The sequence below is a fragment of the Dermacentor albipictus genome, chromosome 9 (assembly GCF_038994185.2).
Source record: "Dermacentor albipictus isolate Rhodes 1998 colony chromosome 9, USDA_Dalb.pri_finalv2, whole genome shotgun sequence".
NCBI classification, from domain to species: domain Eukaryota; kingdom Metazoa; phylum Arthropoda; class Arachnida; order Ixodida; family Ixodidae; genus Dermacentor; species Dermacentor albipictus.
Window position 1 is genome coordinate 48,345 of NC_091829.1, and position 22,539 is coordinate 70,883.

Here is a 22,539-nt window from a genome sequence, read left to right on the forward strand (position 1 = left end):
ATTACTTCATAATTTCCTTTGTTGTAGTCACGAATTGTCTTACTTAAGATACCTGTAAATGGTAATGGGATACTGATGGATACATTCAGTAATCTGTGGTCACTGAAACCATCCGAGCATGTTACTTCTTCTATAGTTTCTGGGGCGTTAGTGTAAGATCTAAAAGGTTAGAGCCACGGGTAGGTTCTTTAATGATCTGGAACAGATTATAATCTAATGTTAGGCTAATGAATTCTGATGAAAAACTGCAGGATGACGACAAGTTTGGCCAATCAATGAGAGGAAGATTAAAGTCTCCTATAAGGTATGTGAACTCAGTTGGACAGAGCTGGGTGGCTTTAGCAATGCTGCTGCGCAGTTCATCAATGAAGCAATGACTGTAATTTGGAGGGCGGTAACAAACGCCTATCAAAACTTTGGCAGAACGGCAGCGGCATGCGGCCCAGACAATCTCCAGACCTGAAGATGTGTCAATAATATATGATGCGATAGTTTTTTTAATTGCGAGGAGGACGCCACCACCTCTTCTATCTGAGCGATCGCAGCGACAAATATTATAGCTTAGTTTTACGGGAAGAATTTCAGGATCGGCTAACTCGGGGGAAAGCCAGGTTTCGGCGAGAGCAAGAATAGTGCAGTTGCAGTCTTCAAGATAAGATGAGACGAGTTCGCATTTCGACATCAGGCTTCTAATATTAGTGAATGATATTGTTAACGATGTAGCAATGCGATGAGTTAGCAGCGCTTCACATGTGTCTTGGTCTAGCTATCTGCTGATTTCCACAACTGAACGCTTTGTGGCATCATATGCATAAGATTTGTTATCAATGCGCAATCGGTCAATTGAAAGTTTGAATGGTTTATTTAGAGTTTTTGCGTGATCGATCAATTGTTTTCTGGCTTGTCGTGTAGAAAATGAAAAGTCCTCTCGAACTTAGAAACCAGAACCTTTTAGTTTGTGCGCAGAAGACAAGATGCGTCCTTTATCTTTAAAATATGTTAGCTTAGCAATAATAGGTCTGCGCTTTTCATCAGCGAACTTACCCATTCTATGCACTCTGTCAAACTGGGCGCCCGTTACAGTGATACCAAGTTTCTCTGAGCAGAAAGAAATTATCTTGTGCTCCGATGCAGCCCAGTCTTCTCGAGCATTACCTTCTATGCCAAAGAACAGCAAGTTTGAGCGTCTCATTCTATTTTCGTTGTCATCACACCTCGAAGAAATTTTTTCGATCTGCTCAGAAAATTTACGCAATGAATGAGAGCCAGGGTCCGGGCCACCTGGGCATTCGAGTGAAGTCCTCGACTCCACTGCAGAAAGCTTCATACTCAGCAGCTTGACCTCGCCATCTGCGGCAGACTGCCTGTCGTGGGCTGCCTTTAGATCGGCCCGCAAAGTCGCATTTGCTTCTTGAAGTCGACGCACCGTTTCTGAAGCAGCTGCACGGTCATTTTTGACGTAGTTTAGTTCAGCAACTAAAGCAGCCTGCCCTTCCTCAAGTTTAAGTATTTTTTCCGTAGTAGCGACATCAGCTGCCTCTAGTCTGCGTATTGTTTCCAATATAATAGCAAAGGAATCCGCCTCCGTCTTGGACATTGGGCCCGGGTTTAGCTCAACATCCCCAGAAAGTACAAGCAAAAGTACAGGTAGAGCGGAAAACACATCACCCGAAAACGCTAGCATTCGTTTAAGTACATCAACGAGATCCGTCGGGCACGACACCTCAAATAAGCAGTAGTTGCTGGTCTTGAAAGACGCAGCGCCCTTCAAATAACTAACCTGCAAAAACAGTGGGCGTGAGCTGGCCATCCTAGCAGCGGTGTCGTGCCCGACTGGAATCGTCGACGGTCGGTGTTTATATCCGGCCCCGCCGTTGGCGGGCTCAGTGGTAGGTGAAGTGACTGACGGTCCGTGATGCCAGGCGCATGTGCTCATCGTGTCCAGAGTTGGCATCGGGTTTGGGAATATCAGCCAAACGGGTGGCCGATCCTAGGCGTTCAGCAGGCAGCAATCCCACACCTCGGAGTAGATGAACCATGTAAGAGTAATCTGCAAAAACAGTGGGCGTGAGCTGGCCATCCTAGCAGCGGTGTCGTGCCCGACTGGAATCGTCGACGGTCGGTGTTTATATCCAGCCCCGCCGTTGGCGGGCTCAGTGGTAGGTGAAGTGACTGACGGTCCGTGTTGCCAGGCGCATGTGCTCATCGTGTCCAGAGTTGGCATCGGGTTTGGGAATATCAGCCAAACGGGTGGCCGATCCTCGGCGTTCAGCAGGCAGCAATCCCACACCTCGGAGCAGATGAACCATGTAAGCGTAACCTGCAAAAACAGTGGGCGTGAGCTGGCCATCCTAGCAGCGGTCTCGTGCCCGACTGGAATCGTCGACGGTCGGTGTTTATATCCGGCCCCGCCGTTGGCGGGCTCAGTGGTAGGTGAAGTGACTGACGGTCCGTGTTGCCAGGCGCATGTGCTCATCGTGTCCAGAGTTGGCATCGGGTTTGGGAATATCAGCCATCGGAAACTTCGGACCTTCGGAAAGGGTGCTGAAAAGTTGCTCGATAACTGTTGATTGCCCTATCATTAGCTGCGGCTACTTTGGCCGGAACTGGCATTTCTACAGATGCGGACTGACGGGATTTAGACACTGTTCGTATTTCCACACAAGGTTAACCCTTGCTGCTGATAAGATTGGAAGTAAAAATGAAGTGAATACAGGAAATACATTAAGTGAGGAAGAAAGACAAAGGTTGCAAAAAGTTTCGAAAAAGGCAGAACTTTATTTTCAGTGCCATATGTTGTTATGACATGACGGCGGGCTCAATGACGTGTCGCTTCCTCCCGAGCCCTTCAAAGCGTGTTTTATTGCAAATACCAGAATTAGCCCACATATTTTCAACTTTGCCTATGCACAAGCCACAGCATTTGTTTAATTTAGATGAAATATAAACAAGGTGTCCCAACTAGATCACCAACGACAACAAAAAAACTAGTAACAAACCTGTTTCTTCAAACATGGTTCTACAAACCTGGTTTATTCCTGATGAAAATCAGGAATAAACGAGAGTTCAGTAATTATTTGCAACGCGTCAATTTAAACAGGATACTCTAAACACTCGAAAGACATAAACGTCAAATCCCCACGTTGTCGGCAAACTTGAAGGTTTATCTGATGCACCTGTTTTACGACTTTGGGAAAATATGTACATATCGTCAGCATGACACTCTCAAACACCTGAATCAATAGGCTATCCAGAAAGGCCTTAATTAGGGTAAAAATTAGTTCGCACGTTAATCACTCGTCGAATGACGTGCTCCGTTCGTCAATGATTTATGAACATCGTGCCTTGCATAATTCAATGAATGAATATTTGATGTTTAATGGTGTAAGGGTGAGGTATGCCCAAAGAGCGCCATGCTAATGTTAATGAGTTCGCAGTGGACTGATGGTTTCTGTGATCTTAATGTGCCGTGGCTGGTAAAGGCTTAAAAGAGGATGTAAATTCCATAAAATCTACGTGTCATAAAATTATGGGAATGACTATTGACGTGTACTACGAACATTAGAATGCATTGAGAAAGAATGATGCAATATACGAAATACGTGAGATGCTAAAATTTTCTAGAGCACTACTGCCTCACTAGAGCCCTTGAAACCCAAGGGCCCAGAGGCATGTGCTATACAGAGAATCTATCCTAGCGATATTCTCTGGGAAGAGGACGCGCTACGAAATGGATGGGCTTGTAACATGTAGCACATCAAGAAAGCGAGGACTGCTTTGGTCTTGAAAAGCAGTTCTTCACCGAGAAACATAGCCGGATGCAGAGGAATGCAATGGCGGTATAGAAAAGAAACATGTTTCCTCCTTTCTCTTTCGGCTTCTCGGCACTCCAGCAAGACATGGAGGACGGTCAGCCTGTCGCCACATCTACCCAAGGTTGGAGGCTCGTTACCAGTCAAGAGAAAGTTACGAGTGCCAAAAGTGTGTCCTATTATTCTTAGTGTGGTGAATAGGACATCTGTGTTTTCGTTGTCAGATACCAGAAACCTAGCTTCAGCTCAATTAAGTGAAGCTTGTTACTCGTTTCTGCATCCCACAAGCATTGCCAGTGGCTTCACAGTTTCTTTCTTAGGAAAGGCTTCATGTCTGTGGCAGGGACTGCAGCAGAACGAGTACCCTGCGATACCATTGATTTGGCCATCTCGTCGGCAAGCACATTTCCATCCATTCCTCTATGGCCAGGAACCCAGCATATCACTACATGTCTATGTGATAAGTAGATGTTACATAAATGTGTGTAGAGTTCATTGAAGACAGGATTTGTATGCTTTTGTAAGGAAATGAGTGCTTTTACAAGGCTTAACGAGTCAGTGAATATGCTTGCTCTGTGAAGTTTTAGTTTCTTTATGTAAACTAGAAGTGAGGCGTGCAGACAGGACACAAGAGTAGAGAAGTGGACAACACGAACGCCGACTATCAACTGAAGGGAGCACTGAGGCAAAAAATGAAAGAAGACACAAAACTCATCTGCGCATGCTCAGGAATGGTAACACCACGTGTCAATCGGGTACACGTGCTGGTCTACGTGAGGTGGCCAATGTAGCGGTGGCCACTGTAGCTGAGCGCCTAAAGAAGTCGGTTTCGAGGGGGACGGACGTAATCACAGAAAGCAGTAATCGCAAAAAAAAAAGAGTAGTGGCTATTCCGTACATTCATTCAGTGTCGCACAGGCTTAAGAAAGTTGCTAGTAGATATGATGTTAATGTTGCTTTCACTGCTCCCAATAAGCTAGGTAAGATATGCGCTGCCGTACAGAATAAAAAGGAGCGGGTTAAAGGCAAAAAACGAACAGATATTTGTCCAGTGAAGCACAATAAGAACAACAGTTTTACAGAATGTCGTATGGGTGTGGTATATCAAATTCCCCTTAGCTGTGGCCAGTTCTACGTAGGGCAAACGGGACGGTGTATCAATCAGAGGCTAATGGAGCATAAAAGGTCGTTAACCGGTGGATCGCCTTCTAATCTTTCGCTACATTGCCGAGATTGTAACTGCAGGCCAAAGTTAGATGAATGCGCGATACTGTACAGGCATAAGAATGAAGATACGCGTCTTATGGTAGAGGCATGGCATATCTATAATGGTGGAAGTGCGTGCATGAGTCAGCCTTCGATTACTTTACATAAGGAAGAAATTAAGTGCCTTAACAGTTATCTCTCACGTAGACCAGCACGTGTACCCGATTGACACGTGGTGTTACCATTCCTGAGCATGCGCAGATGAGTTGTGTCTTTCATTTTTCGCCTCAGTGCTCCCTTCAGTTGATAGTCGGCGTTCGTGTTGTCCACTTCTCTACTCTTGTGTCCTGTCTGCACGCCTCACTTCTAGTTTGCATAATGAATCCTTACCAACTAGCTCAGCTTTCTGTCGTTCTAAGCTTCTTTATGTGTTTTACCGCAGACGGTACCGCGTAGGATTCTGCAGTGAAGATACTTGTTTGGGGGTTTAACACGTCAAGATTCAGAAAAAGAGGTACCAAGAGCAGCGTAACATACGCCAACATGTGATTTTGACACGTCTGTGTAGAATTCGCTGCAGGAGTACTTCAATTGAAGTTCACGGAAGTGCATAGCGATTTCGAGGTCAGTAGCATGCTCTGTGACATCTACAAAGGATATGCGACAGTCTCACCTGCCACTCCCACGGTGGTAATAGCTCAGCTGGAGGCATTAGGCGATGTTCGAGAACTGGGAAATCCGTTTCCCTGCTAAGTTCTCTTGCATGCAGTGAGAAAGGAAGTCTCATGAAGGATCTATTCCAAAAAAGTGTTTCACACGTCAAGTTGTTTACTGTCGTGAAACACGGATGTTCCTTATTAGAGCGAACCTTGAGAAAATATGATAAGCTGATGTATGTTCTTTGAAATTGGAGTGACCACTCATCTGACTCGACGTATAGACTTTCGACAGGGCTTGTTCTAAATGCGCCAGTGGCCAGGCGGATATCAAGATGGTGAACGAGGTCTAACATCTTTAGCACGCTCAGGGCGGCAGAGTGACATACTACCGCACCATAATGTAATCTTGATCGAACTAGGCTTCTGCAAAGATTCAGTAAATACTTCCTGTCGCTACCCCATGTCGTATGGGATAGGATTTTAAGTAAATTCATAGTTTTTAGACATATTGCTTTAAGACTTGTTATGTGCGAGATGAAAGTAAGCCTCGAGTCCAGTATTACAACTAGGAATTTGTGTTCGTTGTTCACAGGTATTTGTTGTCCGCCCAGTTCTACGCAATCTGGGACCAGACCTCTCTTACTTGTGAAGAGAACGCAAGAACTTTTGTGGGGGTTGATTGTAATCCATTTTGGTCAGCCCACTTGGACATGGATTGAGGCAATAATGAAAATTTGAATAAGTCACATCTAGCAGCAAATGGTTGTATGCACATGTCGTGGTTGATTCTTTTGGAGCAGTGGTGTGGTGGCGGCTTTAGGTACGCATCTTTAGTTATACTGATGCAATCTTAACAGGAAAAGAAATGTCATACATGCAGTTAGTTGTCGGCATTCTAACGTCAAGATACTAGCCCTTTTATGCAGAAGTTTCACGCTATCGTAGCGGGAGTAACGGGAATAAATAAAACGGAGTGCTAGGCTTTGAAATAATTCTTTGAAGTTTCTTTTTCAGATAAGACTGATGGGGGTTCCAAACTATGGTGCTGTTCTCAAGAATGGGTCTTACTAGTCTTATAGGCGTTTAGTTTTACATGGGGGGTGCAGCTGATAATTTCCGTCGGATGAATCCAAGTTGTCGGTATGCTTTTGTACATATGTCATCTATGTGGGATTCCCAACTCAATTTTTCAGTAAGTGTTACCACGAAGTATTTTGCTTCATTATTATGTGTCACAGCAGAACCTGATAAACGGTAAGTAAAAAAATGGCCGTTTTTTTCCATTGTTATGGTGACAGATGACACTTCGCTTACATTTATTTTCATATGCCAAGTTTTAAACGAACAATCAATGTTAGTCAGTGTCAAGTGCAAATTATTTTGGTCGTCTTGTGAACGAATCACAGTGCACACAAGGTCATCTGCTAATAATTTCAGTACACTTGGAGTGACACAGAAAAAACTCATTTATATAGATTTTAAAAAAGTATACGTCCTAATATCGATCCCTGGGAACACCAGAGCAAACGTCTACATTATTGGATTTGGCATTCTTTATTTCGACATATTGAGTACGGCCTGAGGTAAGCTGCAATCCAGAAAAATGTTTGAATTAATACCAATAATTTGAAGCTGCTCGATTAATTTACGATGTGGGATAGAATCGAAGGCCTTCGCAAAGTCAACAAGCACTAGCAGCCATGAAGTCATGTGTAATTTCATGTAATTGCGTAACTGTTGATAGTCACTTCCTAAAGCCGTGCTGCTTTACACATAAAAGCTTGTTGCTTTCCAGATAGATTATGACTGCTTTGTTAATTATATGCTCTGCTAACTTGTAGCAAGAGCTGGTTAGTTATAGGTCTATACATGCTTACTAAGAGCCTATTCCCATTTTTTTAACACCGGGACCACTTTTACACAAAACTAGTTGGCGGGCACGGATGCTGTTTCTATAGGTAAGGAGACATTTTTTGAAGGAGAGACAGTTGTTGCATCTAATGATTTAAAAAAGCATTGGGTAATCCATCCGGCCGAGGCAATTTCTTTTCATCAAGCTGTAGCAGTAAGTTAAGAATGCCGCATTCTGTTATGACAAGATCGGGCATGAGAGAATGGTATTCCGCTTGATTGAATTCTGAGGTAGAAGCACGAGTGAACACAGACTGGAAATAGTGATTAAAGACATTCGCGATACAGTTCTCGTCATCTGTAACGGCTCCATTTCCATTTGTTTAATCGAAGCCCCCGGCTTCGCCATGTAACGCCAGAACTGTCTTGGCTGATGTGTGATAAAATTGGTCAGCATATTTGTGAAGAAATTCCTTCCAGAAGAAATTTCCACTCTGATCATTTACGAAAGTTCGTTTATAGCATCGACGTTGCTTTCCTTTTTTTGCATTCTTTGCAACCTTCCTTTGAAGTAGATAATGCTGTATGTAATCCAAGGTGTCGTGTCACAAGTTCTTCCCATAGGAAATACATGGGCTCTTTGGTGCCGAATTGTCTATCACAAAATTCCCTATATAGTAGAGCACCAAGACCTACGTATCTTCATCCAGAGGAACACTTGCACACACACTTAGTATACTCTCTTAAAATGGTGAAAGCCTGGGATCTGTTTCAAGGTTGCACTGAGGTACGGGAAAAATGACGTGACTCAAACAAGGCCACACGCTCACAATATCATGTACAGCTGAATGAGAGATTATTGCTTAGCAAAGTTAATTATTGATTAGTGACTGGATCAAGGTGGATTTACATTAATTACATTACATTCACAGAAACGAGTTGCCGCCATTGAAGCGTCAGGGGAGTGTGAAGAAACAAAAAAACCTGAGAAATTACCTTAATCACCTTGAGCAGTATGGACGACACAATATGGAAATACACGGCATAAGGTTCACCGAGAATGAGGACTTGCTCAGCAAGATTAACATCTTTGCTAGTGAACTTGGTCTGCAGCATGTCACTACAAGGGAACTCGATGCTGTTCATAGACTTCCAGCTAAACAAGGAAAGACACAGCCAATACTAGTCAGGTTTCAATCTCGAAATACTAAGGAAGAGTGGCTCAAAAGAGCTGTCTCGAAGGAAAAGAAATCAACCGTGGGTTTGCATGAGAACCTTACAGCTTGCAAGACTTCAATGCCACTTTTTAGGACATAAGCTCGCATATGATATGCAACGTTGTTTTGCGCATTAAGTTACGTTCATACCGTCGGAAAAGTGCAACGCATTCCAGAATCCCCCAGACAAGGGTCAAGTAATACTTCTCATGTCAAACGTTACGTACATAACGAAGAACACTGCATATTCCTTGTGTCTCTGCATTTGAGTTACTAGTGTGAATGGTGAGAATTACTGTTTTGTTTAACACGCTAAATTCCAAGAACTTTTTTCCTTATTTCTTTTCTAGTCACCAAATACACCTACTCGGCCGTGCCAAAAATTCAATCGCTCAGGTTTAATTACATGTACGCACTCTATCAGCACTGCCATCTCACCTTGCAGTACTCCTCCAATCACTTTTCTGCCAACGTATTCCTTGCAGCTGCAAGGGTCACCCTTCTGGCTGTGTCACCCACAGCCTGCTGCGAGAGGCAGCCTCTTGTTGATGTAGGTCTTGAAGGCCCTGCATAATTTGGGAAGCACACTAGCTTCTAAGCTGCACGACTAACGAAATGTAACTATGCTATTTATTTATTATTATTTATTAGTTACCTGCATCGCCCCGTAGGGCATTACAGCAGGGAGGTTACAAACTTTAATCAATACATCAACAAATTAGTTCAATGCGTGGTAAAAAGCATCATTTTCTGTAATATATACAATGGTCGATGGCAAACTGTTCCAATCTCGAACAGTTCTAACAAAAAAAGAATAACGGAAGACGTCACCCCTACAAGAAAATTCCCTGACCTTCAAACAGTGGTCAAGTCGCCTAGATATATAATGTGCTGTTTAAGATATATAATGATATAAGATATATAATGCTGTTTAAGGATAAGCAGCGCAATTAGGGCAGCAATAACAACAGGCAATACAAGTATTCATCTGCATGAGGTTTCATGTTGTACTTGACTGTACATACATTTCATACCTGAAATGTTTTTTTTTTTTTCATCAGTGAAACAGGAATACTTCACGTTTTCACTTGAGGAGCATAGACCTTGAAATCGTTATAGAAACGTGCGAAATTGGAAATTACAGTTCCTTTCACAGCCGCACCACTAATGCAACTCATCGTTTCTTTTATGTGAAGTGAAGTGTTTGCATTGCGCATTTAACCTTGTAATATGACTTCCCACAAAATCCCAGTCCCCAGCAGTCCATAATAGCATGTACAATTCAGGCGCATAGGAAGTTCCTTGGTCTATTTTAATCTTTAATTTCCATACCACTGATATAGACGAACAGCCATTCACGAGTGCTCAGCCAAGAACCACATTACATGATATCACGCAAGTATTGATTTGGCTTGACTATATGTATCTGTTGTGTGACATGGCATTTGCATAAATACATTTGTCACATTCACCTCATAACAATTTCACTTCGAATTTGTGGAAGTTGTCCGAAATGACTTTGCCATATGAAGCTCTGCCAGTTAACAAAGGTGACATTGGCCCCCTAGAATACACTCCTAGCTTCATACATAGGCAAGCTTTGTTAGCAAGCCACTAGAGAATCGCACATGCATGACTGAAAGTTTGTGCAATATTTGTTCAAACATGCAATGAATACATAGCATGCAGGCATGCATTCAGTGTGCTGTTGTAGTTGCCTTCATTCAATTTTTGCTACCTTTTTGTGGGCATCTCCCATGCCTTAGGTTTGTCAACCCACCAGTGACACTACATACCCTCAAAGAGGTTTTCACAGTGACCTTTGTTCTGCTCGCCAGTTAAAATCATTCATGGCTATGTTCTTTATTCATGTATTGCCACATTACTAAATATCCAAACTACGTAAACCCTACAGCATCGAGATGCAGTTATTATGCACAAGATACGTAGCATTACCATTCAATAACAAGAGTATCCATGAAGTATGCATTCAGTTTGACTTCACCACTCCAACTAAAACTGAAAGCTAAACGTTCTGCTCCTCAGGTGAGTGTGGGTGAAACATGAAGTTGCATAAGCATGCACGTAACATATAACATAGCCACTAATTACCAAGACTTTTTATTTATTTATTTATTTATTTATTTATTTCACGTACTTTCAAGGCCCGAAGGCGTTACAGAAAGGAGTGGAGTCAAAACAAGAAGTAATGCAGTAAAAAATTTTTTAAAAATACAAACAAGTATTAACAAAAAATTAACAAAAGATATTAACAAAAGACATTCTGAACGGCGGTTTTGAAGTTAGTAGGGTCGGTGATGAGTGCGATTGAGGCGGGAAGGCGATTCCAGTCCGTGCTTGTCCTGGGGATGAATGAGTCACTGTACCGGTTAGTACGGCACAATGGCACCCCGATTTTAAGGCTGTGGTCAGTGCGGGCAGAAATATATGACGGAGGGGTAAGAAGGGTCTCTTTTAAAAGGGGGTTCAAGTGAAAAACTTTGTGAAAAAGGGAGAGACGGGAAGATTTGCGGCGTGACGAAAGATCAGGTAAGTTAAGAGTTCGTTTCATTGAAGAAATACTTGCATAGCGAGAATAATTAGATACATAATATAAAGCGTGCACTGCGGTTTTGAATACTTTCAAGAGTAGAAACTAATGACGACTGCGTCGGATCCCAAATGGCTGAAGCATATTCCAATTTGGAGCGAACTGAAGTTTTATAAAGAGTTAGCTTCAGGGAAGAAGGGGCAGAGCTAAAATTACGGCGTAAGTAACCAAGCATGCTATTAGCTGCTTGGTTACTGTTACATTCATTAGCCAGACGTCTCACCCAATTGCATTTTACCGTGTGGCTGCAGGTGATATTTCCCAACTAAACTGCCTTGTCAATACAAATGCTTGGACCTTTGCCAAGCGTCTAGTGATCAACGGGTTTACAGTGGTGCATTAGAGATATCCTGTTGCATAGAGTTGATCCTCAAAAAGGAAAGATTGAGGATTGGGTTATCAAATGACATCCACAATGGTGGAAGCAGGCTTGAGCATTTTGGAGCAGCTCATGGAGCAGTAATAATGCCATTCCGGAGCAGCTTTGGAGCACGAAAGTTATGTTTTGGAGCACAAAAATTGTGTTTTGGAGCATGTTTCTAGAGTAAAGTACTTGTAATAATTGCAACTTCACAATGACATACAAAAAAACGCAAAGAAAATCATTTTATTCAGCATTCAATTTGCTTGTTAGAATTACTTGTTAGATTCCAGCGTGGAATCTATCATTCTAATGCGCTCAAGCACCGCCGGTTGGAATTCACATCAACGAGCAAAACGTTTCCAGTTTCCACTTTGTCCATGTCCTTCGATTTTACTCCTGTGCTGATGAGTTCCTCGGCACTGGTAAGTAATGCCTTCAGGGTGGATAGACGGCACTGCAGGGTGGCCTTTTCCTCTTTCAGCTTTTTTTCTTCGCTGCTTTCTGTCAGTGGCTCGTCACATTTCCGTTTGCGTGATTTTGATTCTTCTTCCATTTCAACGCGTTTGCGATAACCACTGTACGACTTTTCAACACACTTCAGGAGATCTCTAGTGATTGGCACCTTTGTGACGTCACCCCCATAACGCTTCAAGTATGCTTTCGTTTGACGAAGGCTTGACACACTTGTTATTGACAAAGAGGCTCCATGGTGAAGCGCCTGCTTGTTTTCGCTGAATCCTCTCTCGCAGTCTGCGTTGCCATGCGGCAAGGAAAGAACAGCCCTTACGCGCCTTCCCAGTCTTGGGTATTTGGGTTCGCCAGTGGGCATTTTTAGTGCAAACACATTAACCCAGTGTTCAACAACATTTGTTGAAACATCCCAGTCAGAAATTTCGCAGCAAAGGCGCAACCACTCATCAGTTAGACATGATACTTCGCTGGGTGGCATGACTTGTGGCAGGGCATTCGCGATGTAGCGCAGTGACGTTGTGTAGTGGTCTCCTACTACACCAGGCTTCAAAAATCTACTGTGGAACAGCAATTTGTTGTCCAAAGGTAACCTTGAGACGAGGTACTTTGTGCAGGATATATAGAAAGCTCTGGTCTTGACATAGAAAGCCTTTTTCTGAGTTGGTGTCCAAAGCTCCATTTCTTTCTCAGTATCTAAGCCAAGCTCAGGTTTCACTTTCCAGTTAGCTTGCGATTCAACTTGAACATTCTTCAAATGGAAACCAGTTACATCTACAAACGACTCCTGCCGCAAAAATCTGCCCATCAGCTGTTTGACCACAGCAACTATTTCATCATAAAATAAATGAAGAAGAGGCTCTTTGCTCTGAAACAAGGTTTGAAACTTGTCAAAGAGCTGGGCGGCATTCTGAACAAAAAGGAGTCGTGCTCGGAGCGTGTTGTCAGAAAATGCAGATGCGAGGCGATTGTGCCTTATAGATGAGGATTTTCTTGGTTCTGCAGCCTTGGAAAAGAAAGACTTCAAAGCATCATACAGCTTAAGCACACGCTGTATACTTGGTAATAGTGTCAGCCACCTGCTGCTTACGTGCCGCAGGAACTCCAGCTGTGGCAATCCAAGTTTCTGTTGGAGATCCTTGATGTCCGCATGTCTTGTGATGTCCGCATGTGTTTGTAGAATACTTTGCAGCGGTTTTTTTTTTTTCTCGAAAGTTTAGACTGCACACGAGACAGCTAAATACTGCCCAGGGGCGTATTCTCAACATTCCATTTTTTATGTCGGATCCATTTGGTCCTCTGGCGCAGGTTGGGTGACGAAGCCGCAGCTTACAAGCATTTGTGGATAGCAACTGGACCGCTGGCTCCTGTGGAGCGAGTGGTCAAATGCCACAAGATCAAATGGATCCAAAATGACCAGTGGAATGTTAAGAGAACACAGCTCCAGCTCACGTACGGCCTTACACCACCCGGCATGTAAAAGTACAGTAAAATCTAGCCAATTCAGCCTTCAAGGAAATAGCAACCATGTTAAAATTATCTGAAAGTCCAAATTATCGAATGGCCCTAAAAAAACTGATGAAAACAGTTTGCATCACAGCAGTTTTATAAAATGAACACCTGGAATATTGTTGCAGTAAATTTGAGATGGAAACAAAGTGACCGCGACAATTTTTTGCAGTTTGGTCAAGTTTTTTTGCTTTTTGCACACTGTCGGGAACGTCGTACAACTGCTCCAGAATCATAAGCGCCTCCGCGGCTCTTTTCGCAGTGTGACGCAGTAGCCGTGGTGCCTATTCACAAATGGCCCCATCACGATTTGAGGATGCTTCACCGCATGAACTCTGACGGCAGGTTCACATGGAAGCGACTGAGCGATTAAGCGGCGCGTCGCAGCGAAAATTTCGAACTTGTTGGAACCTCGTCGCTCATCGCAGCGGCTCAAAACAGGCTTTCCCGCTGCGGCGGCAGGATTCGCTAGCATTTTCGGTGGCATGTGAAACAGGCTTGAGGTGAAGCGTCCTCAAAACCCGGCGGTTTAACATACTCGAAGAGCGGAGAAAGCACGTGGACGCAAGAGAGAGATGCGTAGACGTTAGAACGCCGTGGCCTGGCCATCCCAAAGTGAACATACAAAATAAAACTACACGACCCGTGACGCGCAATGTCTGAAACGGAGCGACTGGACGATGCGCACGCCCGGTGGCAGCGGAGGGATGGCTTGAATTTAAGAGATGCAAAACTGAAAATATGCAGCTGATTTATACTTCGGCAGTGGTGGACTACCGATAGACGTCGCGCCTGCCATAGCACACGCGCCTGAGGTGTGCGGGCATCACTGTTCCCTACACAGGTTCGGTGAGGTCTATTAGGTCAATCACTGACGTCGCGGGTGGTACCTCGAAGCGGCCCCGCCATAATTAACCAGTGCGAACCTTCTCATGTGCGAACTAGCGAGCGTCCGACACTATAGGCTTTGGGACCGCGCTGCTATTTCGAATTATATGAGAAAACGGGGGTCAAATAATCGAGAATTTAGTATGCTCGACAACCTGACCTGATGACAAGCGAGGACCAACAAATACAAGTGGCACTAGCTTGTTTCCTACTGCATACCATATATCACGAAAAATCAAACAATGGCGCCACATTTCGTCCACTGCAGCTACAAGGCATGACCACCCAGCTTCGCTTTTAGACAATCCTGTCTGCGCTGTCCTCAAGGCTGAGCATTTAAGTTACATAACTGCTATAATGTAGCATTTTCTAGATTCGGTAGCTTCAATACACTTACTTTTGCTCATGTCCAGGCTTGCAGGCGACCAGCATCCAACGGCAGCAGCTTACAAACACAACACCAAACAGCTTCGCACGAAGTATCGAATCGGATCGGATTGGATCAGATCGGCTAGCCCACAGTGAGAGGAAAAATAACCCATAGGCTTCGCTAAATTTGACGGTAAAACATCGAAGTGGCCGGCGCGGCGGAGTTATGGCGCAAAATTGTGTTTTAGAGCAGGATGGCTTGCACAAAGCATTCGATTTTAATTGCGCATCCAGAGCTACAGTGCAGTAGCAGAAATAGTTCAGTGAATGGGCATGCATTCATATGTGAGAAAGCTCGAAGTAGCACAAAAAACCGCAGCTAAACGGCAGATAGCACAGAGCAGCCAAACAAAGCTGCGGAAGCTTTGTTTCGCAATACAGGCTTGCATATGTTGTGTGTTGTGAGGTTGACATTACATAAGAGTGCATTGTTCTCTTCAGAATGTTTGTAACAATAAGACATATGTTGCAGTGCCTACCCAACAATTTAGCCACACAAAACAATATGTTGGTGTCTCCTTGCAGTGACACAAGCAGCACGGAGATTGAGAGCACACACATGCAAGTAGGAGTCGCATTAGGGAAGCACTAGCAAGTTCACATGATGTGCTGTCATTGCGACACCTCACCCAAATGCGGGTGCAAACATCGCGGGACGTCACCATGTCGAAACAGCACTGCATGATACCTATGCAAGAGCAAGGTTGCAGCCAACCTACCACTAGGCATGCAGTCCATTTGAGCAGTATGTGAAACCAGCTGTCATTCTGCTGACCGAGAGGCACCAGACATGCATGCCTGTGTCGAGTCACACCTGCACCACACCAGATGATCAGTCGCCGAAAAAGTATACAAACGCTGCATTGGCGTGTTTAGGCTGGGCCGAAATTGACACAATAATCACATGAGAATTGCTGCCTGTGCAAAAAACATCGTTTTGTGCCAGTGAAGGCTAGCCATGTTCACTTACAATGTTACTTACATTGTTACTGTTACTTACATGTTACATGTTACTTACACTTACATGTTACTTACAAGTGACAACCACACTATGGGTTCATTAGACTGTCTACACGTATCGCATGCCTGGCTTTGACACAACCTGACTCTTGTGCTCCCAGTGCAATTGCATCCAGTGCTGCTTCACAACACTACCACTTATCCTCACATATTCTTGTCGTGATGGCGGCAGTACATTGTATTAGCAGCAAGGCTGAATGACTGGTGCTGCACGCTAGTAGAGTGAAAGTAGCAGCCTCGCTCTGTCGGTTACATCTCTGCATGTTTTCAGGACAGCAAGTGAAAATGTGACAGCACGGTTTGTTAGGTAGATGTGTAGGAAAGCGCCCAAGTTTGGATGAAAGTATCAGTGCTAGTGGCATTGCATGGCCATGTGTTTTGCCGTCTAAGATGACTACACGTTCACCAAAACTCTGCCTTTCAGAGTAACATGTGTAGAAGCATTGCTGACGAAACATTTTTATTGCAGCAAACTGGTGAGTTACAGACGCTGAACCACCAGGTCAGCAGACTAGCTGACACAATGGAACAGCAGCTGAGGCCCATTTCGGAGTTGGCCACAATCATGGCCTCGTTTATAACGAATGGAACCCAAGTTTAGTGTTGATTTATAAATAATGTGTTATCCTTCCATATGTCAGAATTAAAAGTTCTTAAAAATACCAGCATACGTTTGAAGGTTTATTAGTAATGTAGTGTGGCAATCTCATGGTTACAACTGACCGAAGTTTTTTTTCAGCAATTCTCGGAGCAAGTAACATTGGGTGTTGGAGCAGTTTGGAGCAGACAAAATTCTATTTTGGAGCAATTTGGGGTAGAGAAATTTATTTTGAAGCAGTTTGGAGCGGGCCAATGGCAATTATGGTGGAATGGAATGTACAGGGCACTTCGAAACCACAATGAAATATAAAAGAACAACACGAAAAGAACAATAAAGTATGTCAACAGGCAGCATTGCGCATGTTTTTCTGTATAAAGGTAAGAGCATTGGTGGCACTATGATGGAACTATATATTCTGGTGCCAACGCTCATAACTGCAATGTTATTAAATCATGTGGTCCAATCAACGTGGTAACACACTTTCTGGTTCACCATATGTCACTGCAGACGCAGAGAGCCGCGATCAACCCCAGACTGGTGAAAGTTAAAGCTATTCCAATCTGTTTTTATAACAATAGCAATTACATGGACACTGTAGGCACATTTCTGCCGTCAGTGTTGGTGTGATGTTCCAGATAAATTGCAGGGGTGATAACGACATCGCCATGCACTGTATGCTGTAAAGTATGTGCAAGTCAAAGCATGTGAGGATGAGCCAGCGATGCCATTTGGGGAACTCAAGATGTATTCAAATATTATAATTACAACCTCCCAAGTGGCCGCACATGCCCCGACCAGTTGCAGGAAGCGCTGAAAAGTCCACTGTTGCGAGTGCAAAAATTCATGCGAGAGGCACGCTGGCTTGGTGTGCAACATGTGAACGGCTGTAGTCTTTTTTTGTGTGTGTGGAATTCGCTCACTGTTCGCGGCCACTGCCGGAGCACACATATGCCGCAGTCATTGTGGTGTAGCATGGCACAATTTCCTCCAAATTTATGTTTGTGGCACAGTATGGTACAGGAATGTGCCTTTCTGTCAAGATGGTGCAATCGACAAAGGAGTCCCACCCTTGCAATAATCTTGTGAACTACCATGCACTTCCAGTGCTTTTCAAGTTTGGAGAGGTAGTGCACAACTTTGTTGTGGCATTGGTGTATTGAAAAAAGCCTATCTTTAATCTAATTCTTGCACCCTCACTGCCAACACATCATGTATACTTCGTGTAGATTACACAAATATATTCCAAAGCTATAAATTCCATGGTCCGAGCAGCTAAATCCTACGCTCAAGCTGAAAGGAAATAGTAATGAGGTATTGCGCACTCACGCTTGTTCGTAGTACATACTACGAGCATGACATGTCGAAGTAAACCTGTTTGGTCTCCTCAGACGGAAGAGAAATCTCATGTCATATTAACGACTTCCAACACAAATAAATCGCAATGTGTGTCACAATGTAACATATGTAGGAAACAATATGGAAGTGTTCAACAACAAACTAAAAGAAACACGAGGAATATGGCCAATCGTTGAAGGAGGACAAATTATATGAAAAGAATTGTGGCACAAAACCAAGTGAACAAACACAGTCACAGCAGAGGCGACAGAACATGTCTTCCAGTGCATACAGAACAACAAACTGTTGCCACAAACGTTGCAGTGCATACCTTTACGACTTATGCTATCGAAACCTAAACTGTGTGTAATAAATAATTCACATGGACATAAAGGAGGTGGAAACTACGAATTGGCATATAAAGTGCATGCATTTTTGGTTTCGGTCATGAGTCAACATGACCTTGCAGAAGCACATGGAAATACATGGTAATAAAAAGCTTTTCTTTGTCAGCAATTCCACAAAAATCAGACTTTCTGTCACAGCGATGCGGGTGAGACTTTGAGGTACGCTTGATATTGCAACATAGCTCGTAACATAACATTTAAGCAAATGTGGTGACTGGCTAATTCCAAAACGCACCTAAAAACAAAAAGCTTCGTGTGATGCGCCCCACACTGCTTTTTTAAACAATGCTTCGTTTCGGTTGCTTCATTTCCGTTGATAAAAAGTTTTACTTTTTAACAGACATAAAGCTAACAGTTAAAGTTCGTACAGGTGTTGGAAACATGCTGCCAATTTAATATTGCACATCACAAAGCTTACTGAATGTGCAGCAATGCTACATACAGTGCACCACATGTTTGAAGATCATTGTTGTGTGTCACTCACGTACATACAAGTGTGTTGTGTTACACATTTCACGTCATGGTGAACCTCTTTCAGTGAAGCTTTCCGAAATTACATGTTAGCGGATTTATTATAACATTTGTCCCTAGGTTACACACAGGTGCCATTTTTCTCGCAAGACCGCAATTTCAATTTTAAACACATTTCATTGTGATTGCTTTGACGGTTAACTCAGGCAAGGCACTTGTACAGTTTGCATGCACTTTAAAAGGAAGCTTTGGTGTTTAAGTACATTAGGATGTTTACATATGCAAATGCCGTTGACATTAGTGTTACCAGTGGGATGGCATAATTGGCTTAGAAGGTCATTGCTAATTTTAAATTGCGAACCAAAGCCAAAAGGGGTAGCTGCTTGGGATGACGTTGGGATGACTCTGAGATGTCACATCCTACACTAACTCAACATAGATACCTACAACGCTTCTTAACACACCACATATGGTGCATGCGATGAAAAAAATCCAAGCTGATGATATGTCCTGATGTCATGGAGAACTTTTGTAGGTAACTCGAATTAGCCTTCATCGATTGCTCAAACAGAGTTAGCACTGCAGCATCGGTAATTTTTTTTTTTTTGGCCACTGTGCAAGGCAGCTGACATGCCTAATCTCAATGCATTGTGCTCCAGGTAGACGAAGAGAAGCACCAGTTGTGACGTCTCTCAAAATGATGATTGCTGGCCATCGACTCATGGAAAACAGACGTAGCTTCGTCATTTGTAGACAAAGTGGTCGTGTAGTGCGACATCACAAACACGGGGGCGCCTCGTGTAAAGTTACACATCCGTGGGCATGGCCTGGGAGCACGCAACCAATATTTGAAGTTCGTGATAAGTAAAACCAAATGATATTTAGTCACATCGTGTGGCATGAAGAATCAGAGTGGAAAAGAGAATGTATGCTCAAAATTTCTATTTCAAGGTGAGTGGACATCCAAAATTTGCCAAAGTTGCACTTTCAGTGACAATTTTCAGTTGGCCGTGAGGTGGACCTTCCACTTAGATATACGGTGGAGGCTACAAAATGCTTCAACTATTTCAAGAAAAGTAAGTACGCAACACTTTCACATGTTTTGAAAATTCTGCAACATTGAAGGTTAGGAAAATATTACACATTCAGCCTGAAGTAACGCTTTTGTGTTAGAAAGACGCAATCACGTGAGATTAAATCAATAAAAGAATACTGCTCCTCCACATACAGTGAACCAGTGGCGTAGCCAGAAATTCTGTTGGGGGGGGGGGGGGAGGGGGGGCTCACTTGGAGCTTGGCCTCCTCATTCAGAGGAAGTTTTAGCTCAGGTTATCATCATCATCAACCTGGCTACGCCAGCTGCAAGGTAAAAGCATCTCCCATACTTCTCCTCTAACTACCCCAGTCATGCGCTAATTATGGCCAACTTGTCCCTGCAAACTTCTTAATTTCATCCGTCCACCTAACTTTCTGCCACCACTTGCTACGCTTCCCTTCTCTTGGAATCCAGTCCGTAACCCTCAATGACCATAGGTTATCTTCACTCATTAAATGCCCCGCCCATGCCCATTTCTTTTTCTTGATTTCAACTAAGATGTCATTAGCTCACGTTTGTTCCCTCACCCAATCTGCTCTTTTCTTATCCCTTAACGTTACACCTATCATTCGTTGCGTCGTCCTCAATTTAAGTAGAACCCTATTCGTAAGACTCCATCCAAGTTTGTGCCCCGTACGTGAGTACTGGTAAGACACAGCTGTTATGCACTTAGTTTTACACATGTTACACTTGTTATACATTTAGCTCGGGTGCTCCTATCTAAATACATGTAGAAGGTGAATTTGTTTTTCTCGACAACCACTGCACCAAATCTGATGAGGTTTGTTGCATGTAAAAGAAAAACTTGAATTCTACTGACTTCTGCTTCGAATTTTTCATTTAGGTTGTCAATTCTTTATTAAAAATTCACCAAAACCACAAATTTTCAAAAATCTAAACTATCAAACTCAGCAATGAACAACAATATCACAATTATGTGAATTGGACCTAATAGTACATCCACAGTGGACAAGATTTCTATGTTACATGTGAATCTCAAGAAATTTAGCATTATGGAAATACACCTTTCACAGAATCCTTGTACACAATGTAACCAATTCACGTAAGATACCAATTGACATACCAAATTTGTCGACTTTGACTCTTATAATAGTTGCCGTTCACAGAACCGTGATATCTGTTCTTGATGCAGAGCTATTAGTTTGTAAACGTCATTCATTCATTCAAATAACTTTATTCAGTGCCCTGCGATTTGGTGGGGTGGGCCTGGACCCCGCCTAGGTTTCAGCCACGGGTTGTTGGCCCTTGGCAGCTTCCTCGGCTCGCTGGACGGCCCAGAGTTGGTGCTGCAGGTCAGAGCTGAGCAACGCAGGCTCGCAGCGCGCGCGGAGGCTGTCGCTGTTTGAGACTGCATCCCCGTTACCCTGCATTACAGCCGTACGTTCCCATAGGATATGCTCCAGGGTGGCATTAGAGTTGCAATGTGTGCACTTGTCGGTTGGGTATAAATCTGGGTGTATTAGGTGCATGATAGCTGGACTTGGATAGGATGTGGTCTGTAACTGCCACCATTCGACAGACTGGTTTTTGCTTAATTTTGGGTGCAGCGGCGGGAATGTACGCCTCTGCAATCTATGGTGTTGTGTAATTTCGTTAAATTTGGCCATTCGATCTTCCCACTCCCACTCATTGGTAGTCAGTGAGGCAGGGCTAACCGAGGCTTGGTGGAATTTTTTTCGCACTTTCGAATTTTTCAAAATATTTTAAACAAAATTCAGGCCCTAAATCGAAATTCCACTTCCAACAGACACTGGAACTTAACTTTCTTTCTCAAATGCAACAAATTTAATTAAAAGTGATCCAGGGGTTATCTCAGAAAAAAGCGTTTCGGCGTTTTACATGTATTTGAATAGGCCACGTCAGAGTTGGGTCCGAGCTAAAGCTTCCTCTTAAGAAATTTCTGCACTGCACTGCACTGCCCTGCCATTGCAAAAGATGCTGCAAACGCAGTGTCAAAAGCAGTAAAATATGTATTTTTTCGTAAGAAAATATACTCGTATGTTGCGAAAATTATGCCAAAACTAACTGATATCAATGTTTCCATATTTCTGTTTATTTTATTAGTAAAGAAAATATCACACGAACTTTAGAACTATATCAGTTTGAACCCAGCAAAGCAGTGCATGCAACTGATGTGAAAAATGTGAAGGCCATGAAATGAACAAGTTGAGGACAAAGATGGTAATGAAATTTCGTCATTCAACAACCTTGTTTACATTTTTGTACATATGCAACAGCCAGTGAAAAATCTCAATGACGCTGTCATTTATTCCAATGTATTACGCAGGAGCAGATGTCACCGGTTGTGTATCGTTAGTAATTTCACCGAATTTATTGTCCCAACAGAGAGCACCTATATAAAGACGTTCTGCAAAATATACGAGGGCGAGTCAAATGAGTGAGCCAATGTGAATACATAACGGGGTACTTAATTTAAATGTAGTCTCCATGAGCATTTAGACATTTATCCCATTAACTAACGAGTCGGGTGATTCCAGACTCATAAAACTCCTTAGGTTGCTGCTTCAACAAATCTGCAACTGACTCTTTAACGTCATCATCCGACCAGATCTG

At 43.2% G+C, this 22,539-nt stretch overlaps 1 long non-coding RNA gene across 1 annotated transcript; it reads right to left on the reverse strand.

The window, feature by feature from the left end:
• Positions 1-1,723: 1,723 nt before the first annotated feature.
• LOC139049940 (uncharacterized) lies at positions 1,724-15,083 on the reverse strand. The gene is made up of 3 exons (XR_011508665.1): positions 14,983-15,083; positions 9,184-9,311; positions 1,724-2,320 (listed from the first exon to the last, which is right to left on the reverse strand). It is a non-coding gene; the product is annotated as an uncharacterized lncRNA (long non-coding RNA).
• Between the last annotated feature and the right edge of the window lie 7,456 nt (positions 15,084-22,539).